The sequence below is a fragment of the Pipra filicauda genome, unplaced genomic scaffold (genome assembly GCF_003945595.2).
Source record: "Pipra filicauda isolate LSUMZ 115617 unplaced genomic scaffold, ASM394559v2 scaffold67_size6003252_pilon, whole genome shotgun sequence".
Classification (NCBI taxonomy): Eukaryota; Metazoa; Chordata; class Aves; order Passeriformes; family Pipridae; genus Pipra; species Pipra filicauda.
The window spans coordinates 3,728,596-3,753,245 of record NW_024104842.1 but is presented as its reverse complement, the minus strand read 5'-3'; the positions used below and the strand labels follow the sequence as shown (position 1 = coordinate 3,753,245).

General features: G+C 33.6%; 1 protein-coding gene across 6 annotated transcripts in view; it reads left to right on the top strand.

The window, feature by feature from the left end:
- The first annotated feature begins 2,137 nt into the window (after nt 1-2,137).
- Nucleotides 2,138-24,650, top strand: part of TENM3 (teneurin transmembrane protein 3) — a 1,265,035-nt gene continuing 1,242,522 nt past the window's right edge. For all 6 annotated transcript variants that reach the window (XM_039388717.1, XM_039388716.1, XM_039388715.1 and 3 more), the window contains exon 1: nt 2,138-2,246. The gene's annotated coding sequence lies outside the window, so the exon portion shown is untranslated. The remainder of the gene's footprint in view (nt 2,247-24,650) is intronic.

Here is a 24,650-nt window from a genome sequence, read left to right as displayed (position 1 = left end):
CTGTCATTCGGGTCTTGATTTTGTGCAAAGACTATTATCTGTATGATTAATAAAGCCTGAAAATATGCATGCATATTTTCTTCATATAAGAAATACAGTTACTCTTTCCCACAGTAAATGGTGGGGGGAGGAGTGTGATTCTGTAAAAATAAACAAATGCTTACATGATGTATAGTCACATCATATTTGAGAACTTAAAGATGATGAAATTTCAAAAGTTCAGAAAGGGGCTGACAGTAAGACCTGAAGAAATAGCCAAAGAATTGTAGGCAGTTCTCTTAACTGAATTTCCATGAGGGACCTAAAATAGTCAAACTGTTCTTTCTAAATATCTATAAGAGATGGTGAGATTAAACAGATAGAATATATTTGTAGGGAAAAAGTAAGTCCTATCTCTTTAAAAATTGCAGTAAGCTTTAAGGCTTAGAAGAGATATGACATAACTTTAGTAAACTGCAGTTTTGATAATCTTGGCATTCTTTTCAGCAAGCTACAGAACTATGGTCTAGATAGGATTAGTCTAAAGTTAGTATAGAAGTTTTTTGTATTAAAAAGATTTAATATTTTATTCTCAGTCATTCTTTCCCTCGGTAAATGGTGGGGGGAAGAGTGTGAATCTGTAAAAGTCTGTACTGGTTGTAATGTTATTCCATAGCATTTTTGGTAGTTTTGGAAATAGAATAGATGCTGATCTTGCTGAAGAAGACAGGACTGAGGTTTAAAATAATCACAATAAATTGCAGAAACAATAGTAAATAATGGACATGCAGCTTGGTGAGAACAAACACAGGCACTAAATAGGAAAAGTTAACTGCACAAGTACAAGATGGGGAATTCCCTCTAAGGTTTCAGAGAAGAATATGGGTATAGTATATTTACCCTACCATCCTGTTACATGTGTAACTGGCTCCATATTTTTTTTCTTACGCAAATGTTTTCATAACAGAGCTCCAGAAGTGTTAAAATGCCTGACAGACATATTTTGGCAAATCTTTAGAAAAATCATGCCTCTATCACCCTTTATTAATGTGAAGCATAACATACTAATTTCTAACTGTTTACTGGGTTGGTAGTCTGTGTCAAAGGCACAAGGGATGAAACTGCTGAAACAAGACTAGCTAGATCTCTACAGATAGGAGCATAATGTGTAAGTATACAGTGAAACAACTTGCAGGCTCAAGTTGTCTAAGTCTCCTAAAAGGACAAACAATATAATATACCTGGTTATTGACAGTTCATTAAATGAAATTAAATATTAGAAGCAACAAAAAAAAGACTTACAGCCAGGTTTATTCAACCTAAGAAATGGGAAGAATGAGTATAGGAATATTATAAATTTTTTGAGAAAGGAGACCAGCATAAACTGTTAGCTATCTATGACAAGAACTAGCAGGGTTTAATGTGCAGCAAAGTCTAGATGTAAAAGATAAGAAAAAGGTCCAAGAAAAGTAAGAATGGTTAACTCCTGGAGTAGATTTTTTTTTTATTTGGAGGATTGTCCAGCTTTGACTTCAGTTATACAAAGAGAGATTGAACTGGCCCTTGTCACTACTGGTTTAGATGTGAAGATACAGCTGAACCCTGCCCTCTATAAGAAATATCAAGACATATAAACAAGCCCTCTTCCACCTTTTGTAGAATTCTGCCAAGCATCGAAATAGGAATTGAAGAAATAGAAGCTGCTTCTTCTGTTTCTGTTGAAAAACAAAAATTATGAATTAACTTTACTGTTAAAATAAACATGACTGCTTATTTCATGTATTCTATATACTACAGTTGCTGAATGGAAACCTGGCTGTGCTGCTTTGGAAGGCTGGACCAGTTCCCACTGTGGTCATTATGATTCTCCTCTCAGGCTACCAGATGGCTGTTTAGGTGTAATGATAACAGCTGTTTGATTCTACTTGCCAGCCTTGAGATTGAAGAACTCTGAAATCACTTGGGTACTACAGGATTAAATGAAGACAAAATTTAAACTTTTGTCTACTATAATTGCATATTGATGAATAATAGTATTGACTTTGCAGCAAATTATTCCTCAACATATTCTTATTTTTTAATTTCTTATCATTTGGTTTATGTTATTTTCTGTATTTTGTTGTACTTACTCTGTACTGGTTATTTCCTAGGTGTATCTACAGAAAGACAGAAAATTAATCACAGAAACAGAACACACTCTGGATTTTCCTCTGCTGTACAGACTACACGGATTGAAGTATTAAATCCTTTTGCAACACCACCTTCCTGTAAGTAGGTTTAATCTATGTGAAACATATTGTATGAAATTTTGTTAGATTTCTGTGTAATTCACTACTCTACGAGGAAAATGGCTAATTTAGTATTCTACCAGAGAAGCACTGACGTATATTTATATGCACATATAAGAAGGAACAGTGTGAAGGCTTAAAGCATATTCTGATGTTCCTCCATTGTCTTTTCTGAAATCAGATCAAGAAAGGAAACTCACGAATCACAGGCACTATCAGCCAGTTTTCAGAAGTGGTGACTCTGTACACCGTAGGAGATGTAACAATGAGGCAAGAAAAGCAAAAAATAGAGTTATAATATGAAGGGGCTATAGGGGTAGCTGTATTTTGTTCTTACCAACTTCTCTCTATGTCACTAAGGTGAACAAATAATAGTCTGTCCTAGCTAGAGATATAAAACATGAACACTAACAGAAATAGCATAAACATTGTCTGTGGTTATGTGCCTCACAGTTAATATCAAGGGACATAGATAGTTCTGAGAAGGTGAGTGTCTAAGAATATGTTGTGATTAGTTAATATTATTTCAGTTTGAATATTATTTTAAATTGGATTTTATCACACTACTACAATCTGAGATATAAATCTCCTTACTATTATGGGAATTAATGGATATTTTGAGATATTTTGAATTCATAAAGTATCCAGGTTTATAAAGTAAGGTTTTTTATTTGCAACAGGTATTTGGTTTGGTAAACCAGTTTTTTGGATTCAGAGTTATAAATTTCGCATACAGAATAACACCCTGAAAGTATCATGATCTATTAACTAAAAAGAAAAAAAAAAAAAGAGAATGTTTTATTGGTTTATTTGATACGCTCTCATTTTATGTGGTTAAAATGTGTAGACGTGAGAATTCTCCTAAATGATTAAAACACATGGTGTTCATTAGGGGATGATATACCTATATACTTTAGAAGTTTGAGTCCTTGAAACTCAGATGTTGATGCTGACTGGAATATTCAGTGCAAAGGAACTAAAATATGGGTCCAAAATTCTGAAATGAAAATTTTTATTGTATTGAGCATTTAACTTGCCAAGGTCAAACATAACTGTGTAGTTTCCGCACTTTATTTTCTGACATATCATAATATATTTGCATCTACTGAAACAGCTCTTTAATATGTACTAATATTTTAAGTTGTTTTGTTTGATTTTTCACTTAAAGTTGACCTTTTTTTGCAGGGATTTAGGGAATCTAGTTTGCCATCTATTGCTTAAATCTCTGTACATCTCTACAGAGATGGATAACCTCTATGGCTATAGAATGGATAACCTTCTTAGCCTAGCTTCATGATTTAAAAATAGGAAATCATGCCTATGAGATAAAGCAGTGTAAGGTTATGTTAGTGCTCATTTGTTTATATCTGCACTCATTACATTTGAACCTTCTGCAAGGGCTGGCATTTTGAAAGATGGAAAGGTCTCAAATAAGTTTTTAAAACTTATGGAAAATAAAGGCTGAGCAGAGGGGAGGGAGTTGTGGACTGACTGACTGACTGTAGTGTAAGCCTAAGCTATATTATAGCTATATTATAGCTATATGATAGCTATCTCTGTTATGGGACAAACTTCCATCATAGCTCAGCACTTTCTTACATACTAAAAACACTCAACTGCAAGTTGTAGATTTGTCAGAAACAAAGTATCATATTTTCTCATACTGCTTGAAAATTCTTGCTTCCAATGGCTACAATGAGCAGTTTGTAAATCTTTTCAGCTTGGATAGTCAAAACCTAATGCCCCAGAGGAATGCTAATATATCTATAAATGCATGGAGATGCAGCTCCGTAATAATGCCTGAGTGCAGTCAAGTGAATGAAGTGTTTGCTTCTTGTTCTCAGCTTTCTGTTTGGTGTTTTAGATATGTTTGTAATACTTCAGTGTGCTTTTAATGGCAGAGCTGTTTTTCAGTGGTAAGCATTTATGTATGAAATAATTGAAGTTCGTACAATAAACCACGGTTCAATTTACTTGAAAATGTAAATCGGCTCATTTATGAGTCACTTGTGCATGACTGGTAGTCATGACAAGTTAAGAAGTATGCAGTAATTGACATATAATAATATTGAAACAGGTTGTCCAATACATTTATTTCTTGACAAAAACTGATCAGTTTTAATTTGTCAAATTCTATACTGCTTTCTCATGGAAGTGAAAGTATATTTATTAAAACAGCAGTGACTGTGAAGTCTGGTGTGTTAAAATTTGGTAATTTCATTTGTCAAAGAAGCAATACATGAGATTAACTCAAGTGTAATTGTTAAATTTAAAGTGCAAGGTAGGGGGAACACAAAAAGGACTTTATGATGAGTTTTTGTCAATCTGTATAATTTTTCAGTTAAGCAGTCATAAATCAAGGAATATTGTATTTTTTTGAGGCTCATTAAAGAGACATTATACATTAGAATAGTGAGGCAGTCAGCATAATGAAATGATGAATGCCTATAACTATCTGTATGTAAATGATGTGAGACAGATTTGCTGGTGCTACAGAGGAGAATGGCAATCTATTTGACAGTTCCCTGTAGGTGCTACTTCTGGATACAACTGACAGATGTTAAATGTAAACCTCTTCAACAGAAAGCACTTATTAGCACTCAGTGGGGAAAAAAATGGCAATATAGAATAAGACAAATAGCAGATATTGCCATTTAAATAACTTCGTTCATGCAGGGCTTTATTGCCAATGTGTTAAAGTCTGGAAGGCTGGGATTTTGTTTGGTTTTTATTGAAAAAAAGCAGGTAGGTAAGAGAACATTTTTGAATTTAGAAAGTTGTATTTTGAAACATTTAAGAAAATTCTCTCAGTATTATATCTTGATGGAAATTGTATATATGTGCCCTTTTATCAACACACTTCTTTTGAAACGTTATTTGGTAAATATTTCTTGAATCATTATTATCCGTGATAAATGCCAATACTGTGTATGTTTGCTAACTTTACCAAATTGGTTAGCAATAGTAAGTACTTTTTAGGACATCTTATGATTTTATTTCTAGACTATTTGTCTCAGTCCTAACCTGAGATGCCACTCTTGGAAGTATAAAATATTAATCTGTGTGAGATTCACATTTTGATAATAATACAACTCTTCAAAAGAGATCAGCATTAAAGTAGTTCAGGAGACTATCAAAACCACTTGATTTATTTCTTACTTATCCTACTTTGTAATAGATTAGGTTAGGGATTTATATTTCTTTAGAATATGAATCTAGGCACATAAATTGATTTTTCAAATTGTCAAAGCTTACTTTAAAGGTTTTTCTTTTTTGAGATACCCTGCTCTTAATGAAATTTTTTTCTATCTACCAGCCAAGCTGCTGCTTGAAAGGGTAGAGATTAAGCCAACACTAAGAGTGATGCAATGTCTACATGACATAGACTCCATATGGACTTATGTCTTTTAATATTATGAAATCTGTGACACTGTGTGTGCTTTTTCTTTGTTATCTTTCGTCAATTGCTTAACGCTACCTTGTGTTGCTTGCACTAATTCTCTTTGGAATTCAGTGTTTCACTGCACCACTACAGATTTGTGATCCTCTTTCATAGAGTTAAATTATCAGCCACATATGCACTGTGTCTGACTTAGTGGACATATTTATTGTTCCCTGGCTGCTGTGCTTGCTAATTCGTTTCTTTATTGCTTTGCCTTGAATTAGGGAATACTCACCCTCTCTTCCCTGAATTCTTAAAGGAATAGCTAAAGTTCATTCCCTTGTACTTTTTGGTCTTAGTTCCCATTGTCACAATTCAAATCTAGATTTTTTTTTATGTAGATCCTGATGTATGTTCATGTAGAACAGCTGAGTTTCAAGAGTGTAGAATGTGAATATCATCTCAGTGGGGAAAAAAGAGTAAATACATTTTATGAGAGAATTTAAGTGATAATCCAAGACTGTAACAGACTTCTCACATAGCCAGACTTTGGAAGAAAGGAGGAGTTCATAAGTATGGTAAATGTACTCTGATCCTATTAACCCACCCTCATTAAATGATGAAGTTTGAAAACTATTGCTTGATTTTATCTCCTTTTCTTAGCAACACAGTAGAGTTGCAAGGAAGAGGTTTGAATTAGATAGAAGAGCTTTCTATGCATTTTCTGGCTTAAGATTTTCTCCCTTTCCTTAGCTTCCTTTCCCTCTGTTCTCAACTCTGCTATAATCCCTCTTATGTTAGATGCCACAAGTATTTTCAAAACCATCTTGCCTATCTAATTGAGACAAACTCTGAAATGTTTTGAAAAAAGTGAAGACATCTACCCTTTACATGACAGAGAACAAAATTAGGCCATGTGCTATATCTTAAAAACAAATAAACAAACAAAAAGCCAACAGCATGTGTTCTATAGAAACCTCCTACAATGTGTCTGGTTTGAACATTTTATACTCCAAAATAGAAGAACCAAACGAGCCTTTTTTCATTTTATCATTTAGAACTTCCACGATGCCAAACAGATCAGAGATTACTGCATCTGAAATTAAGTTCTGTCTGTTCCTCTGAGGTCGGTCCTATATGTATGTTCTTTTGTGATGCTCTGTAAGTCACTAGAAATGAGTCTTTTACTGGCATTTCTGATGACTGCACTTATTTGATGAGTCAAGGCTTATAAGTTTTTCACTGGTTTTAAGAATACGCTTAATATGGATATATAACTATATAGTCTATGTAAATATAGTGTCTAAGTATACACTAAGTAAACATAGTATATGTTTTCTTGTAAATATAGTCTAAATATGCACTATATGAATAAATATTTAATACATTTTTATTTTTAGGAAAACAACTACAGGTTAACAATTTACAATATAATGTAATTGCTTCCAGTAGTTTAAAAAAATTGCTTTGAAATGTCTCACCAAACTTTTTAAACTAATAATAAAGCATACTGAAACATAAATGTTTCATTTTCTCAATAGTTCTGTTTAGTATAAATAATAAATTTGGTACAATGACATCTATGTAAACTGGTGAAGAATGATGCATTTTTTAAAAAATATGTTAAATCACCAAGGAAAATCCATCCTAATGAAAACTAAGTTGAAAATACATGTATATATTATGTTGAGATTTTTATTGCACTGTCATTACATTTTAAAATCAGTTTACTTCTCACATGTACTGGACTACTTGAATAATTTTTTACTAAGCTTAACATTAGATATTACTAGCATTAGTTCTTTATATATCAATTAAATCAGATTGGTAGTCTACAAACAGAATTATAATTTCAAGTCTAATGCCTTTGTCAATTATATTTATCTGAATTTATGACTTTATTAATTGTAAAAGAATTGAAATCTCTTGGATATTGTTTCTTTTTTACTCAAATAAATAACTTTGCTGAATGTAATAAGGAAGTGCTATCATGCTCATCCAATTATTTCAGCTATTTTCTTTTTAGAACTGAATTATATGTTGAAATGATATTGAATGACAGTTGTATGAGCTGAGATCTGCTGTGTAAGTGTGCTAGGAGAGTACAAAATTAAAATATAAACCCGTGATACAATAATGTTTCATTAATATCTATTTCAAGTCATCAGTTAAAACAGTTGTATTTTTTGACTGATTCTAGTGGTAATATTTTTACGTAAGTAATATTTTGTATTAACCAAACTTCTTGCAAACAAAATGCTTGTGAACTTGCCAAACATAAAAATCAAAGAAATCTTATGAGTCCAGTCCAGGAGGCTTGGCTTCTCTTCAGCTTTTACAGAAAACATTTGGAATTTTACTTGTAAAATGGCATTCTGACTGCACCAAACACTCAATCTTCACAAGTGGTGTCAAAATTAAGAATATTAGTGCTCATTTGGGAAAATTATGAGGGAAGGGAAAGCATATATTTAGGCAACCTGTTACATTGGATAACTTTTGTTTATTTAGTTGTTTGTATTAAATATTGCTACAGTCCACAAATACAAATCTATGTATGTATAAGCTCACACATAGTGTCTTTGTTGTGGTTTTAAAATCTAGCTTTTACGTTAGATTTAAAAAAGCCACAAATATGTACTCAGCAAAAGATCCCAGTCACACAGTGCTATCCAGCTGAAGTGGGGCCTCAAATCTACACATCAGTCTAGAAGCTTCTAGTTCTTGAATAGAAGACTGAAAACTGTTCTTCAGTCCTTCCAACATAAAAGCATAGTTTTATGGTAACAATGAAATGAGACACATAAGGATTGGTTGCTTCATTGATGCTTTCAAAATTTGATAGCCCAGCAGCAGAAGCTACTGTAAGTTATCGTTGTCTCACGCTTGTCAGCCTGTACTTTGCCTTTTTAATAATGAGACACAGTTTTAGAACATCATTGCCAAGAGATGAAATTTAAGGCAAGACTATGGAAAATATGCATATGGAAACGAGTGACAGTTTTATCTTAAGACTTTTCAAGGTTTCAAAAATAGAGTATATATTTAAGCAGTCTCAAAAGATTCCTTTGTTTTTCTGCTATGAGATGTAGAAGAATTTTTACCATAAAAATTAAGTAGAAAGACATAAAGATTTATGGCTGGTATTGAAAATGCTGTGGACTCAGCAATTGAATTGCAACATATTCTAGGGTCCCTCTTTAGCCATTGTAAAATTTTGACATTCATAACTGGGACTGAAGGTGAAGTTGTGGGGAAACAAAGAACTAAAATTGTAACTAAATACAAGAAACAGTAAAAAGAATAAACAATGATGAGAGTATGACTTTGGACACCAGTGAAGATGATGAGATGAAAGGAAGCTTGAAAGGGAGAAAGATAATGAGAACTTTTTTTCCCATCTTAATTTTAGGCACTGCCATAACTTGAGACAAACTGTTTGACATTGCAAAGCAGAAGCAATTATCTGTTTTAGTGAAGTGATTTTCACCTGAGAGGGATGGAAATTAGAAAATGAAAAGATGAAAAAAACTTGTGTACGAATACTGTACTAGCAAATATGTATTTAAAGTCTAGAAAATCTGGATGAGAGGCATCATATGGTAGGAATAGCAGCAAAGCGACCATAAATATTAGTTCTCTAAAATGTCTTCAAATATAATTAAATATATATAGATGTGTATATATTTTAATATATATAGATGTGTATATATTTTACATCCTTTTATATGTATCTCTGTAGGCATCCAGTTTTGTACTTCTGTATGCACACATCATTAGTAACTGAGCTTCATTACCTACCTTCATTTTCTGGCAAACTTTTTCTGCCAAAACTTTAGTAAAGTTTTTCACTTCACAATTGCATTTTATCATTGTATTTGAGCAATAAACCTGTAACAGGCCCACTGCAGTGTGCTTCCACAGTAGCCTGAAATACCTCACGTTTTCCCCCTCTTGTCAACTGCACTAGACCAAGCTAGATTTAATAAATACATAGTCTTTTAGTTTTTTGAAATTAGTTTGGGAGATAGACGAGGACAAAAAAAAGGAGCTTGGATTAAAATAAAAAATAGAACATTTTAATTCCTGATATGAATAAAATTAGCCTTTTTCTACTTGTTACAAAATGAAAGAGTTTGCATAAACTCTTTAAGGAAAAATAGTGTTAGATTCACAAGAGTCTGAAGTGGGTGTTTTACCTGATCTCTCTGATGGCCATTTTATTTTTAGTAAATATATTTCTGTAGTAATTGACTGAATAAAACAGGCTCCACTTCTATGTCTGATAGGATTTCATTCTGCATTTTTAGTAAGAGTAACTGTGACACTGCACTTTTTTCTACTTTTCCTATTAAGCTGTCTTTATCTCATCCTATGAGTTTTCTAGCTTTAACCCTTCGGATTCTCTCCCAGATCCTGCTGGAGGGGGAGTGAGTGGATGCATGTACCTTGGGTGCTTGCTGGGGTTAAACCACGAGAGACGTGAAAAGGCAGTTAACATGACTACCATTTTCATAACTCATTCAGGAGTAAACTTATTTTTTAGCAAAGTTGGAAGGATATATTGTGTCAGAGAGGCAAGATCATAACAAGGAATAACTTAAAGTCTATAGAGTAAACAAACATACAAAAGCTGTTAGGATAACGGAATTTTACGGGTATTAAGGTGGAGAAGGTTATTTTTTTTTTGGTGTGCTCTATGTTAAACACTAATATAAACATGACTTTCAAACTGTGTGTATGCATGTCTCTATATTTCTATAGACTTCAAATTAACTTCTCCATCTTGAAATTTATTTCGAGAGTAGGAAATAACACCATCATGCAAGAAAATATTTAGGTAGTGAGTTATTTTACTATTACCATAAAAAATAAAACCAAGAATAGTTCAACCACACAGAAATACAAAAATAATTCTGTATTTGTTTTAATTTCTTGACGATAAAATTAAAAATTTTAAAGTTAGATTATTCAGAATATCACATTAAATAAAAAAATCTTTGTTACTTTTTTCTTTTGTAAGTGCCTGTCATCTTCATGAAAGACTTAGCTTCAGTCCTACAAACATGTAGGGACGTGGAAAGTGAATATTTCTGATTTTGTTTTGGATTGTAGCTGTTTTTTGTAAACTACTTTGATGTCTCTGACACTGCATCTTTTCAAGCAATATATTTCATTTGATAGCAGCAAGATGGAGGCTGTCAGCTTATGTTAATGATAAGGTTTTTAATACAGAAGCTGAGCAATCCTTTTGCATAGTCCTGTATGTCTCATTAAATGAATAATTATTATATTCATGTGGCTTTTTGGTGGTCTCAGTAAGGATAAACACATGCTCACCCACAGATATATATATGTATATATACGCTCACTGAGATATGACAGTATGGACATCAACACGTACATGTACACACCATTTCAGTTACATTTTTCATTTAGAAGATGAAGAGGACATAAATACAAAAATAATGTTACATATCCAGCTAATAATGTCATTGCTGGTGGAACAATATTATTCTTGTACTCATTTGGTGGGGTTGTTTTAATTTTACTGCATTTTTTGCCAAATCTAATTAAAATCTAATTCATTAGGACCTGTTCACTTGAAAATGTAAATTGAGCTGATTTATATGTACCTGATTATGTAACAGTTTCCTAGAATTCAATAGGACTCTTCTCTTGAATGAGAGAATAATAGAGCTGTACAACTTAAATCACATATTGGCTCATTAAGAGAAATACTAATACAACTAGTCACTACATTTGCCTTAGCACATCCATAAAGACTTTATAAATTGTGTTAATTTACAATGGTGTGTTTTGAGAGTCCGATCTATGTCCCTTTTATTGCTTTCTCTTGACCGTAATACTTGAAAAACTGATCTTGGAGTGCCTGCCAAAATTAACTATTTATAGACAGTAGTTTTTTGGTTCTTCAAAACTACTTATTTTCTGCTCTCTTTGTCCTGCACTTTGAATTTTTGATATTTTCCAAGTTTTGAAGGATTTAAATTTCTCAAGTATTAAGTTATTAAAATGCCTCCAAATGCTACGTTTTAAATTGTAACAGAAAACTTCAAACAAATGCAGAATGTTTGAATGGTTATCAAATTAATTTAAATATAAAAAATTCACTGCAGTTGGCACTGCAAAATTCTTCAGCTAGTGCTGTCCTACTAGAGTGTAGTACCTAGTTTTCTTTTCTGCTTGATGATTGTATGGGCAGGAAAAAGGACCAAATTAATTACTAAGATTCGCTCCAGGCCTATTTTCTATGGTTCATTTTTCATGTTCTTTTCAGGCAAGAATATAACTATTAAGTTTTAGATTTTTGCAACTAACTTTCTGATTATAAAAATAGTTGAATGTAATATAGATAGATAAAGCATTTGCATTTTATTAGGGAATAAATGCTGTTCTAGTGAAATTTACTTTATATGATATTTATTATTATACATAGTATATTAGTCAAATCAAAAATAACAAGTACTTTAAGGTCCTATTGAGACCTCTTAGAAACAGGAGTTTTTGTCTTAATGATTTGGAAATGTTGGTAAAAGAGTAATAGCATTAGACTGTTTGTAAGGGATAAGCAGGTGGTGAGATGGTACTGGCAGTAATCATTTTGCTGGTTTAATAATCATATTCAAACACCACTTACTCAACATTTTCAAAAATTTTGTTCACTTTGAGATTTAATTGTGGGGTTTTTTTAATAAGAACAAGTGTTATCTATTCAATTGTCAACATTAATTATTAGTCTGGGAATATAAAAATTGTAAGAACTATATATAATTTTGACTTACATGTGGATTTCTACTCTTTTAATGTATTTGAGAGATTTCACATTTTTTCTTCCTCGTATTTTGTCAAAATCAATCAAACACAACGTTGTGCGCACTCAGAACCGTACAGAAAATTTACGGAATACATCTGAAAACCCAGCTTATCTGATTGTAACCCTTACAAAATTTCAGGAAAAAGTGGTGATTATCAACTATTTACAGTGATTCCTTTTTGCATAAATTAGCTCTGTGCTAAAATATGGTCAAGTAATACATAGATTTTATAATTAATTTTCATAACATAGCAATCCGTCAAAAATCTCACAATGTGTGTGGAATAAACATTTTAAAAATTATTCAGCGGGTAGGATATTTTAGTATACAAAACCAAAAGTGTGATAATAGTAGTTGTTGACCTATTGATTTTTGTTTACTTGCAAATCATAAGACTAAAATCGTGTTTACCAGATATATATTTTTACTTTTTCATGAGCTGAAAGTTCAAGTTTGTTTTCTTCTTTGAGCTCTTCAAATATTTCCTTTCTATTTTTTTCCTAAAATTGAGTTTAATTTGAAAGAAGTGTTTATATAAAAAACTCTAGATGTATTCCTTTAAATTTTAAAAATAAATAATTAATTATTAAAAATAAGATTTCACGTACTTAGAGAGTGAGGTACTAAATGAATCAGATTAGAATTTCATAAAATAAAATAAAATTTTTCATTATCCTTCTATAACCTTGATGACCCAGTGGGCTGCAATATCTTATGCTCTCTAACCTGACAGAATTAAAATCTGGAATCTATTCTTTGGAGAGATTTGAAAGGATCTCAAGAAGTAAGCAGGAAAAAAAAATTAAATGCTTAGTGTAGTCCGAGAAGTTTGTCCTTTTCAAAAACTTTCCTTACAAGTACCTATCTGAAAAATTTGAATTTTTATATTTTTGCAAGCAACATGCATTAAAATATTTGTTCAGGATATTTTTCATTGCAGTGATATTCAGTTTGGTAGAACAGCCAGTAGTTGGAAGAGGCAGTATTTAAAAACATTCCTAACTACTACTATTTCATAAAAAATAATCCAGATATTTCTAATTTCAAAAAGTAGAATCACCATGATAGTTTTGGACCTGTATGTTGATATTTACCTACCACCTGCAGAAAAAGTTGTTAAACTTTTGTTTAACTTTTTTGTTTAACTTTTTTGTTTATAAACTTCCCTGCAACTGATACATCAAGTTCTGGGGCCCATCCATGATGGCTCCCAGTACAGCAAACAAACTGCATTACTCTCCCTGAAAAATTCAACAGACCTCCTTAAACCCTGCCCATCTTCTAAAGGGAGCTCCTGTTACCTGATTGCTCGGACTCCATTTTCTAGTTGAAACATGTGCCTCTGTCTCTCTTTAGGGAACTTCTTCCAGCACAATGGAGTCTTACGATCTCAAAGTGTGCCTGAAGAGGAAATGCAGATTTAATGACAAGCAATTCCATCTTCAGGCTTTTCTTCATTATCTGTCACTTTCTTATCACTTCGTATTAAATGATGACAGTTTAGGTGCACTGCTGTTACTCTGTTTTTGAAGGAGTTTCTTGGAGAGCATGTTTGATATTTGAATAATCAAAGAAAAATGCTGCAGCCCCTTTTTTCTAAGAATCTGTGTGACTTTCATGTGAGATGACCCAGTCTTCAATACTATGTTTGATCAAGATACGTCATTCTTTTGAACTTTGGAGATGAAAAAAGGGAATTTTTTAAAATTTATTATGTATTTATCTGATATCTTTAGTAAACATTGGTTAGACTTGTTTACAAGCTGATAGTTCTGAGTAGAGAAACAAAATATGAGATGTTTATAAATTTTTTTATATTATTTGTGGTTAATTAAATGAAGCAAAAGAGCCTTAGTGCCTTAAAACTAGTCTTCTTATTCTGTGTATGCCATTTTAATCATGGAAAGTGAATTATAATTACATACAAATTGTATGTGCACAGGCAGTTTGTATAACTGGATGTGTCTGCCTGTTTTTCACAGGCAGGATTAGAAGTACAATTTTAAAGTCTAGACACTGCTTCTTAGAAAGCAGAACCATAGTTGACCTCACTGTGTGTAACTAATTAGGAGATTAGCTGGTAAAGGATCTTTCAGATATGGTGGCTACCTACATTCGTCTTCCCTTTACCTCACTTGCTTGATCAGAAGGCTTGAACTCTCATCTTGTCTCTGAAGAAGTTGTGTATATATTTCTTCTTTTTCTTACAACTGTAAGTTTTAGAGTATATACAGTTTTTCATGTATATTTTACTGGGACAATGCATCTTTTTATTTCCTACCACTATGATTCTGTAATCTGTAAACAAAATATAACTGAGTATAAGCTAATGTAGCCTAAGCACATCATCATGCTATTGAATAAGCGGCACATATGGCTAAGATAGAACCAGATGTTACTCCATTTGGAATGTATTTGGAATAATAATTCTTGTAATATGGAAGCTTAAGGAATGCAAAGAAAAATTCCTATTGCTGACCATCAACCCTTACATGAGAGGTACAAAGATCATATTAACTAGAGAAAATGTCAGATTCTTCTCCATGCTTCTTAGGTTATTTCTGCATCCTGCTGACACAGCATTCATACATCTTGATGTGTTAAATATCAATTTCATTTTTCTTCTTTCAGTACCTATCAGTACTTATATATTAAAGAATTTTTTAAAAATAAAATAAATAAAGTACATAAATATACAGATATCTTGAAAAAGAGCAACACCCTTCTGATCACTCTAACATGCTTAACTGTTAAAGGAACAGAATATTAACTGTTAAAGGAACAGAAATGAGAATTCACAACTGTTATAAGTTTTGGGCTGTGTAGCTAGCATGTATTTAGTATTTGGTGTTCGTTCATCAGGGCCTGTAGTTTTCACTGAAAATATGTCACTGTATAAAACAACAGTTCTGTTGCAGGATTAAATAAACAGTTTTTTGCTATCAAGTTAACTGAACTGTCTTACAAATGAATGCAAAATTTAATAGTAGACTGGTATCAGAATAATTATGACAGTTTCTTTTATCCTAGTAAGTTTCCATAGTAATTGAAAATTATCTTGTGCTCGATGTGGCCCACTTGCACAGAACAGTTATGGTGTGAGTAAAAGAACTATGTATAGCATGTGAATAATTTTAATTTAAGCAGGTAAAACTTTCAGGTTTTTTCCCTCATAGTGTCATGTATACTACACCTTATATATTGATTTGTAGATACATTGATCTATATATTCAAATACAGTTAGATATATTTAATTTTTGAAGTGTAGTTCCAATTATGTAAGCTTTCCAACATTTCCTTTTATTAGTATTTTAAGTAGCCCCATAGCTGTCTCTATGACTTACAGCTGTTGTAGGGAATTCCTTCCCTTTATACTTAAACTTCTTTATAACTAGTATGGATGCATTTCCCATAAAAAATAAAACAGGAGGATTAATGTCTTTTGTATGTTAATGCTTAGTTCTTTTTTTGGTAATTAGTTCCTTCATATATTCTAGTATCTATACTCAGAGGCATGCTTTGGGGCCCATATGCCATAAAAATTTCAGTGCATCTTTTGTAGACAGAGGGAAGTTTGCTGGCAGTTTTTGTGTTCTGGTTATACACTTGCTGCCAATACTATTTGCCTTTGAACGTGGCAGTTTGCAGTGTTGGTTATAGCATGACCAAGAGTTATGAGGTCTGAATAGTAACCACTCTCACTGACCATGTAGTTGTATAATTTCATTCTCGAGAAGAATGTACAGTCTCCTTGATGTTTAGAGGCAGGGTGGGATTTTATGTATCAGGGTTCAGCATGTAGCAGTTACTCTTCACCTGGTTAGGCAACACCACCTCTCTTGAGATTCAGACTGCAATTCAATCCCTACTTTATCAGTTAAACAATATGTTTCAAATGTACCCTTAGTTTTCCCAGTGAGCTGTATCCAGAAGATATTGCAGAGTCCAGAAGACTCGAGCACAAATCCTATGAGGAGAGGCTGAGGGAGCTGGGGTTGTTCAGCCTGGAGAAAAGGAGGCTGAGGGGAGACCTCATCACTCTCCACAACTCCCTGAAAGGAGGTTGTAGCCAGGTGGACATCAGTCTCTTCTCCCAGGCAACCAGCAGTAGGACAAAAGGGAATGGTCTTAAACTGTGCCAGGGGAGATTTAGGTGGGATATTAGGAAGAAATTTTTTACGAAGGGAGTAATCAGACATTGGAATGGGCTGGCCAGGGAAGTGGTGGATTTACCATCCCTGGAGGATTTTAAGATGAGACTGGATGAGGCACTCAGTGCTATGGTCTAGTAACCATGCAAGTGTTGGATTAAGGGTTGGACTTGATGATCTCAGAGGTCTTTTCCAACACAGTTGATTCTACGATTCTATATCTGGATTAATTTTAAGAAATTAAATTCAAGGAAGTTTAAATGTAGCTGAGGTGTCTCCATACTACTTATGGAGTATATATATATGTGCATATGCTGTTTTGTTACCTGAAATAATTATAGAATAGAAGGGTTAACAATGCTTTTTTATTGTAGTGCCATAAAAGTTGTTCAGAGATAATAGTCTGCAAAATTTAATAAATGCAGTTTGGAGCAGAAAATATTATGGATACCCTAAATGTGTGTATTCTATACTTTGGTAGGATAACAATGCTCCATGACGAACACTGCAGAATATTAAACTAACTCTTACTTAGACTATATATATTTTTATACATATATATATTATTATTTTGTATTTGATATTTCCAATAAAAACAGTTTTCTAGTACATTTAAATGTCTAAATAGTAATACAAAAGCATCCAGGACACAGTCATAAGTGCCCCCAAAAAATAGCAAGCATGAAAAGAAAGGTCCTGAGTCCATTCACAGATTAGTGCATTTTATGTGCCTATACCTGATTATAGAACTGTGCTGTTACAAATACAGATTATATTTTAAAAAATTATATACAAAAAAACCCTGAAATTTACCTAATTGTCCAGATTTTTTTCAATTAAATCAATAATTCCTTTTGCCTTTTTTTTACCAGAAGTACATTGTATTTTGTGATGATTAATGAAGTCCAGCTTTAAAAGTAATTTTTAAGAGTAGAAAAATTCTCTACCTCCAAGGATAAAGAGCAAATAATAATAATAATAATATGAGATAATCCCAAACTCAACCAACTAATAATCTGTTGTCATAAATTTCTAAAATAAGTATCCATCATCCTCAAGTATTAATGTGAACTAATCTATTTGAAATATCAGTGGGTATTTGTATTTGGTCTCAATTTTCTGCAGTTTGGTATATCTCACAATATTTTAATAGTGTTCTAGGGTATTTTCATTTGGTCTGAGTAAAGTAGTTAAATCATCGTATCTCTTTATGTCATTCTATGTTATTTGTGGTTCTGTTGTTTTGTTTTTTCATTATCTTATTATCACAGAGGCTCAAGAATTTAGATGCTTCAGAGTCTGCTTAAAATTCTAATCTTGCTGAAGTCCTTTCAGATGTTTGTCAAGGTCAAAATTCCATCCAAGCAAAGGTTATTGATCAGGCCTGTATGCTTAATAAAATACCATATGACAATGAAGTAACTGGCATCATAACAAATTGCATTTGATTAGCCAGTTTTGATGACCATCCCCAATTTACAACTGAGTGGAAAAGCAGCGATCAGCAGGAGAGAAAGGGGTAACCTGAGCTTGTCAGCTTTGAGTATATCAAAAAGGTTACATTTTTCTGTTTTTATAATCTTTCAAATAATATGTAACTCTGGGATTTTAGCCTAGTTTTTAGGGAAGCAGGGTTTAACAAGCACTTTTCCCATTCCATCTAATAATTTCTGAACCTATTCAACAATATACCACAGTGAAATGGAAGTCTTAAAATTACTGAATCACAGAATGTGCCGAGTTGGAAGGGGCTCACAAGGATCATTGGAGTCCAACCCTTAGCCCTGCACAGGACCATTCCCAAGAGTCACACCATGTGCCTGAGACTATCATCCAAATGCTTCTTGAACTCTGTCAGGCTTGATGCTGTGACCACCTCCCTGGGGAACCTGTTCCAGTGCCCAACCTCCCTCTGAGTGAAGAACCTCTTTCTAATATCCAACGTAAATCTCCCGTGACACAACTTCAGGCCATTCCCTCGGGTCTTGTCACTGGTCACCAGAAAGAAGAGATCAGTGCCTGTCCTTCCTCTTCCTCTCACAAGGAAGTTGTAGACTGCAGTGAGGTCTCCCCTCAGTCTCCTCTTCTCCAGGCTGAACAGAACAAGTGACCTCAACCACTCCTCATACGGCTTCCCCTCAAGACCGCCAGGTCCCTCTCCACAGCACTGCTTTCCAGCATCTCATTCCCCATGCATCCAGGGCTGTCCCATCCGATGTGCAGTATCCAGCACTTTCCCTTGTTGAACTTCTTATGGTCAGTGATTGCCCAGTCCTCTAATTTGTTGAGTTCTCTCTCTGCAAGGCCTTCCTGCCTTTGAGGGAGTCAACAGCTCCTCCCAGTTTTGTGTCATCTGCACTTGCTTAGTATCCCCTCCAGTCCTGCATCCAAGTCATTTATGAAGATGTTGAAGAGCACAGGGCCCAAGATGGAGCCCTGTGGAACCCCACTAGTGACAGGTCACCAGTCTGATGTTATCCCATTCACTATTACCCTCTGTGCTCGACCCATGAGCCAATTGCTCACCCACTGCATGATGTGTTTATCCAGCTGTTTTTCCAGAAGGATCCTGTGAGAGACAGTATCAAAAGCTTTCCTGAACTCCAGAAAGATGACATTCACTGTCTTCCCTTGATCAGTTAGGTGGGTTGCCTTGCTATTCGGTTTGATAAGCAGGACTTTGCTCTCATGAAGCCGTGCTGGCTGTGACCAATGACTGAGTTGTCTTTCAGTTGTTTTATATCTCCTAGAATTTATTGTATTCCTTTAAGTTTCAGACATTTAATGTCTGAGTAGAAAGATTGGCCAGACATCTGGATCTGACATTCACACCACCTACAGGCCAGGTAGTACTTAAAATGCATTTAAGTGCTCTTCTCAGGCATACTTTCTGGTTTAATTTCATCCTAAGGAGTTTGTATGCACCAAGACTTCTCTGTCAGGGAATGCAAAGTGTAAGAATTACCTGTGATAAGGAGACTTAACTTCTAAAATTCACTCCCAATCAAAATTGAAACGACAGTATGGATGCGTGTTAAATGTGTTAGATAATTGTGAGGCAATTTATTTGTGTGTAGGAGATACTGAAGGCTTGCCATATAGTGAAATATGAGTCATAAGCAGTAGCCAACAGATTCAGGGGTAGCAAAAATATATAGCAAAAAATTTCGGAGTCTTTTGTGCACCATCTGAAGGAAAGGACAAAATACTAAGATATAAGGAAAGGATTCTTGGAACACAGGGATTTGTAGAATAAGCTGTACATGGGGCAGTCAAAGAGTTAGTAAGGACTTTGCCCAGTTTCAGTCATGCTTACTTCCTGCTATCCCGAATGTCCACTGGTGATATTTTTTATACGTGTTCATTCTGTATCAGTGTTTCATCTGTTATGATCAGATTTCTCAATCTCTTTATTGCTGTGAAGAGGATAAAACTTGGATATGGTCTTTCTTGTTGATGTGAACACTCTGTGGCAACTGCACTGTATAGAAGAAGCAGGAATTGCTGAAGTTTTTTCCCTTGTTTTAGTTATAGGCAGTGTTTGAAAAACTTGCACATTTTGTTTTGGAAAATACTGATGAAATTGAACTGTATGTATTGCGTTGATTCTGCCTTTAACATACAAAAATCCAAGTTGTCCTAGTTAAAACTGTAAGAAGGAAAGGAAAAATCTGCTTTTTAAAAATTAAGAGAGGTTTCATGATGGTAATTTTCTATATGTGTTCAAATTCTACTAATATGTGCCTAAATTGTATATTCTTTCAGGCATTCCAAGACAGTGTCAAACAGTAGCATTAGGAAAGTAGCAAATAATTATATTTTCCTTTAAGTCTGAAAATTGTCATACTGTGATTAAATGATTTCTAAATCTTTTGAGCTGTCTTTCATGCTTTTGTTGAGTCTAAATATTCAAATGTATGGTGGCCTATTTAAGCAGATTCCTAGCTATGTTAGTTTGGAAATAGAGGTATAAATGAGTACATATACTATCAGTTTTTGTCTACAGAATAATTTCTAATGCACCTCTTAAGTTCTTCAGATAGAGCCTGTGACTTTCTGACCCTGTAAATTTCTTGTCATTGAGGGTTTAGTCATTAAAAAATGTAGGTATAACTTTGCTGATTTGTTAGTGTCAGTGAATATTGATACTGAGTTAAAGAACAGGTTTTAGGATATGTCAATAATAGGTGAATGCTTTGGTTTTGACCCAATATTGAATTGTTGTCAAGATACAATAATACAGTCATGATCTTTTGTAGTCATGGTGACTTGTATATGTCAGTCTGTCATGTCACATCACAAGGCTTTTTTTTTAAACTGATATGGTTCTCTTTCCTTTTTTTCTTTCCCAAAAGAGTTGTGAGTAGTTTTAGAAACACATTCAACACAGATTTTCTTGTTCATTTATTCATGCAAGTATGTTTCCATGGAGACAACGCTGGGGTTCATTTCCGCTGCAGTGCTAGACAGTCATTTATCTGTAGATCAACAACACAAATCAACTTTTCTGCATGTTGTGACAGTCCTAAGGCGATTAGTTCTCAGGCTATACTTAAAGTTTTTTTCCATGTTTGCATTTTCACATACAGGCATAGTATGCTTCCTCTTGAAGAAAAGCATAAAATCACCATTTACATCTTATTCATTTAGACATATGATTTGGATGCAGTTACACATAGATCGATGTTAAAGAATGGTGGAGTACATCAGATGAATAATCCTGATCCCATGTTGGCACAGAGACCCGAGGGCGTACTGTTTTCTTTCCACTCCTTGATCCTTTGCTGACATCACAGCAAAAAGAAAACCGCAGCACCCTCAGCAGGTGCCATGCTGTGGATCAAGATTGCGAAGTTTGCTGCAGACAGAACTTGGCCTGTGGCTGTAAGTACATGGCTTAAGATTTTCATCACAGATGACTCATGGCCCTCAGGCAAAGTGGTGGAAAAGTGACCCACAGTGCTTAGTCTTCTCAGGAACATATTGACCACATCCAGTTGCACCATAGTTTATAATGTTTTATAGTGTGCTTCTGAGAATAGCTATTATTTGATATAAGCCATGTGGAGGTTGTTCAAGGATATAAAGCTTGCAGAAGTAGTATTGGTGCACTATACGGAATGTTAGAAATGGGTGACTACAGATCTGTGCAGTAAAATGATCTGACAGAAACCTTCATATAGCTTAGACTGGGATCATAAGATTCCTGTGTGTTCAATATAGTTCTGTAAACACCATGGACAGATTTATGCCCCATTTTATCAGTACATTTGAATATAGCTACAACATATGGACTAAGAAATTTTTATAACTATTGTACCTCAATAGTTAAGTATATATAAATCAATAGAACTGTAGCTGTAGTTTTAATTGCACTGGAAAGAAAACATATTTCAGTAAAATTAAATATAAACATCAAAAGACCAAATACAGAATTGTAAAAGTCCAAGGAACTGAATGTTTCTTTTTTCTTGCAAATTAGTTGAAATTCAGCAGAGCATAAAAAGTGTTCTCTAGCAAAAGCCAGGAAGATAGCCAGAGCAATAACTCTCAGACTTTCCTAAGAAGCATTGAGTCAAAAAAACCCAAAACATTATTTCTAGACTTACTAAGATATATTTTGCAAAATGAAGATATTTACAAAAGCAAATGTAGTGTAAATGACACATCACAAAAAGAAAATGAAAGCATTAATAAGGTGAATGCTGTTTATGCGATTGTTTCTTACCAGTATATTGAAAGGTGGTGTTCTAGAACAACTCTTTGATGCTCAGATTTTAATGAAATTCCTGTATACTAACCAGGAACAGGTAAAGGATTGAGGTTTTTTCACTTATGGGTTAGATAGGTTAGATATTAGAAAAAAGGTTCTTCACCCGCAGGGTGGTTGGGCACTGGAACAGGCTCCTCAGGGAGGTGGTCACAGCACCAATCCTGACAGAGTTCAAGGAGTGTTTGGATGATAGTCTCAGGCACATGGTATGACTCTTGGGAATGGTCCTGTACAGGGCCAGGAGTTGGACTCAATGATCCTTGTGAGTCCCTTCCAACTCCATATATTCTGTAATTCTATAATTTAAATTGCTTCATAGTAACAGTATTAGTAGTCTGATTCCTTGAGGCACTGATGTAAAACATAACCAGCATAACCTGTCTTACTCATGTAAAATTGACCATATGTCATCATAATAGATGTCACATTTTCCTTATAGTCTTTGGGAAATTGTTTTGAAGAAAGTAGAGATATTTGTGTTGCTTAGTTTGTAAGATTTAAATGACTATTTGGTATAGAATACAAACTGTTTTTAATCCAGTTTCATATATTTGCTGTTTCTCTTAAAGCGTAATAATTAAATTCCATGCTTGTTGGTTACAGATTTTCACTTTCTTTTCTTGCTAATTTTCTCCAGACTGACAATAATCTTAGCACTTGTTGAAATGTGACATGAAATGTATTTTGGTACAAAATTAGAGAAACAAAACTTATTATTTAATAATACATTTGAGTTTTGCATTATATTACTAATTTTACTGTAAAAAGTAATTGGAAAGTCCTGACCTATAGATAAAGGTGATTCCTGCTGAAAGAATCCTGCTGAAAAGGATGGTCCTTCTTCTGTCATTAAAACCTGAGAGTGTGAGATTATGTTATTCTAGACCAGTCTAGATGACAGAAAATCAGGCCACAGTTTGCGTAACACTGTGTTCCCAAGCCATAACTGGGAAAGATAGTTGTGTAACATTAAATTGAAAATATATTTGAGTCAAGACAATAATAATTTTTCAAACTCACATGTGTGATCTTAACAGAACTAAAAGAGTTTACTACAAGAGTTCTAAATAATTCTACAGCTTGATTAGGAGGCACTTACAACCTTTATTTTTTAGCTTTTATTGGAAAAAAAATGTGATGGCATAAGGGAAGAGTATTTCATAATTCCATATATATTTAAAATAAAAAGAATTTTGGGAATTGATATATGACACTGAAAGGCTGTACATCCAATGGATTCTAATTTGTCAGATTCTAAACATTTAGATTCCTACATTCAGTTTTGTGGAAGAAAGCAATGTTATAACAGATATATTGCATATTGGAATATATCAAATCAGATAAAATATTGAGGCCAAGTTAACAAGACAAATGATATGCAGTTAATACTTGTGGGAATTTTCTATCTTGTTATTCTTTTTCATGAGGTTTTTTATGAAAGTAAATAATCAAGCATTTTTTCATATTTATGGGGTTAGACTACTAGATTACTGAAGTGTCTTAAAGGTAAATACAGCAGTATAGATACATAGACTGGTATATGAGATTAAGGTAGCTGATGTGAGTGTTGTAAATGCTATGGTGGGTGACTAGGAGAAGGGTCTAGAAGTAGACACCGTATTGCCATCTTTTCCTTTTCCATTCCTTTTTCGCATGAGCCAAAGGAGGAAGGTAAGATTTCACTGTCCCTAAGCCATACTGAGAATCTCTTCACTATTAATGCCATCTTACCATTTTTTATACGTTAAAAAAAAAAAAACAAACCTCAAAACACATTTTGTTTCTTAAAAAAATATTTTTAGCTACAAGATATTTCAGCAAGATTTCTTTATATATTGTCCTCGAGAGTTTTCCAGTTCTTGATGAATATACTTACTAAAATATTTGTACTGATTTTTACATTGAATTTAGAAAGCTCCTGTTTTGTATTTTTTCTTTTTTTTTTTTTAAGTTGGAAAGAATAAACCAATTTTTTTCCTAATTAAGTGCTTATGGAGGGGAGAGGGAGACACTTAACAGTGAAGGCTTAGACATAGTACTGTCAAGAATTTTGGAATATAGTTTTAAGATACTACAATGTGAGCAATGTACTGCAGGACTAGAACAGATGGAATTCCTTATACACATTTGGGATATTTCTTCAAGAATACTGAACACTGAGTAGAAGATCAACTGCATTTCCAAGTGTCTCATTGCAATTTTTAAACATATGTCTCATTTATTCTGGTTGTTTTGAAT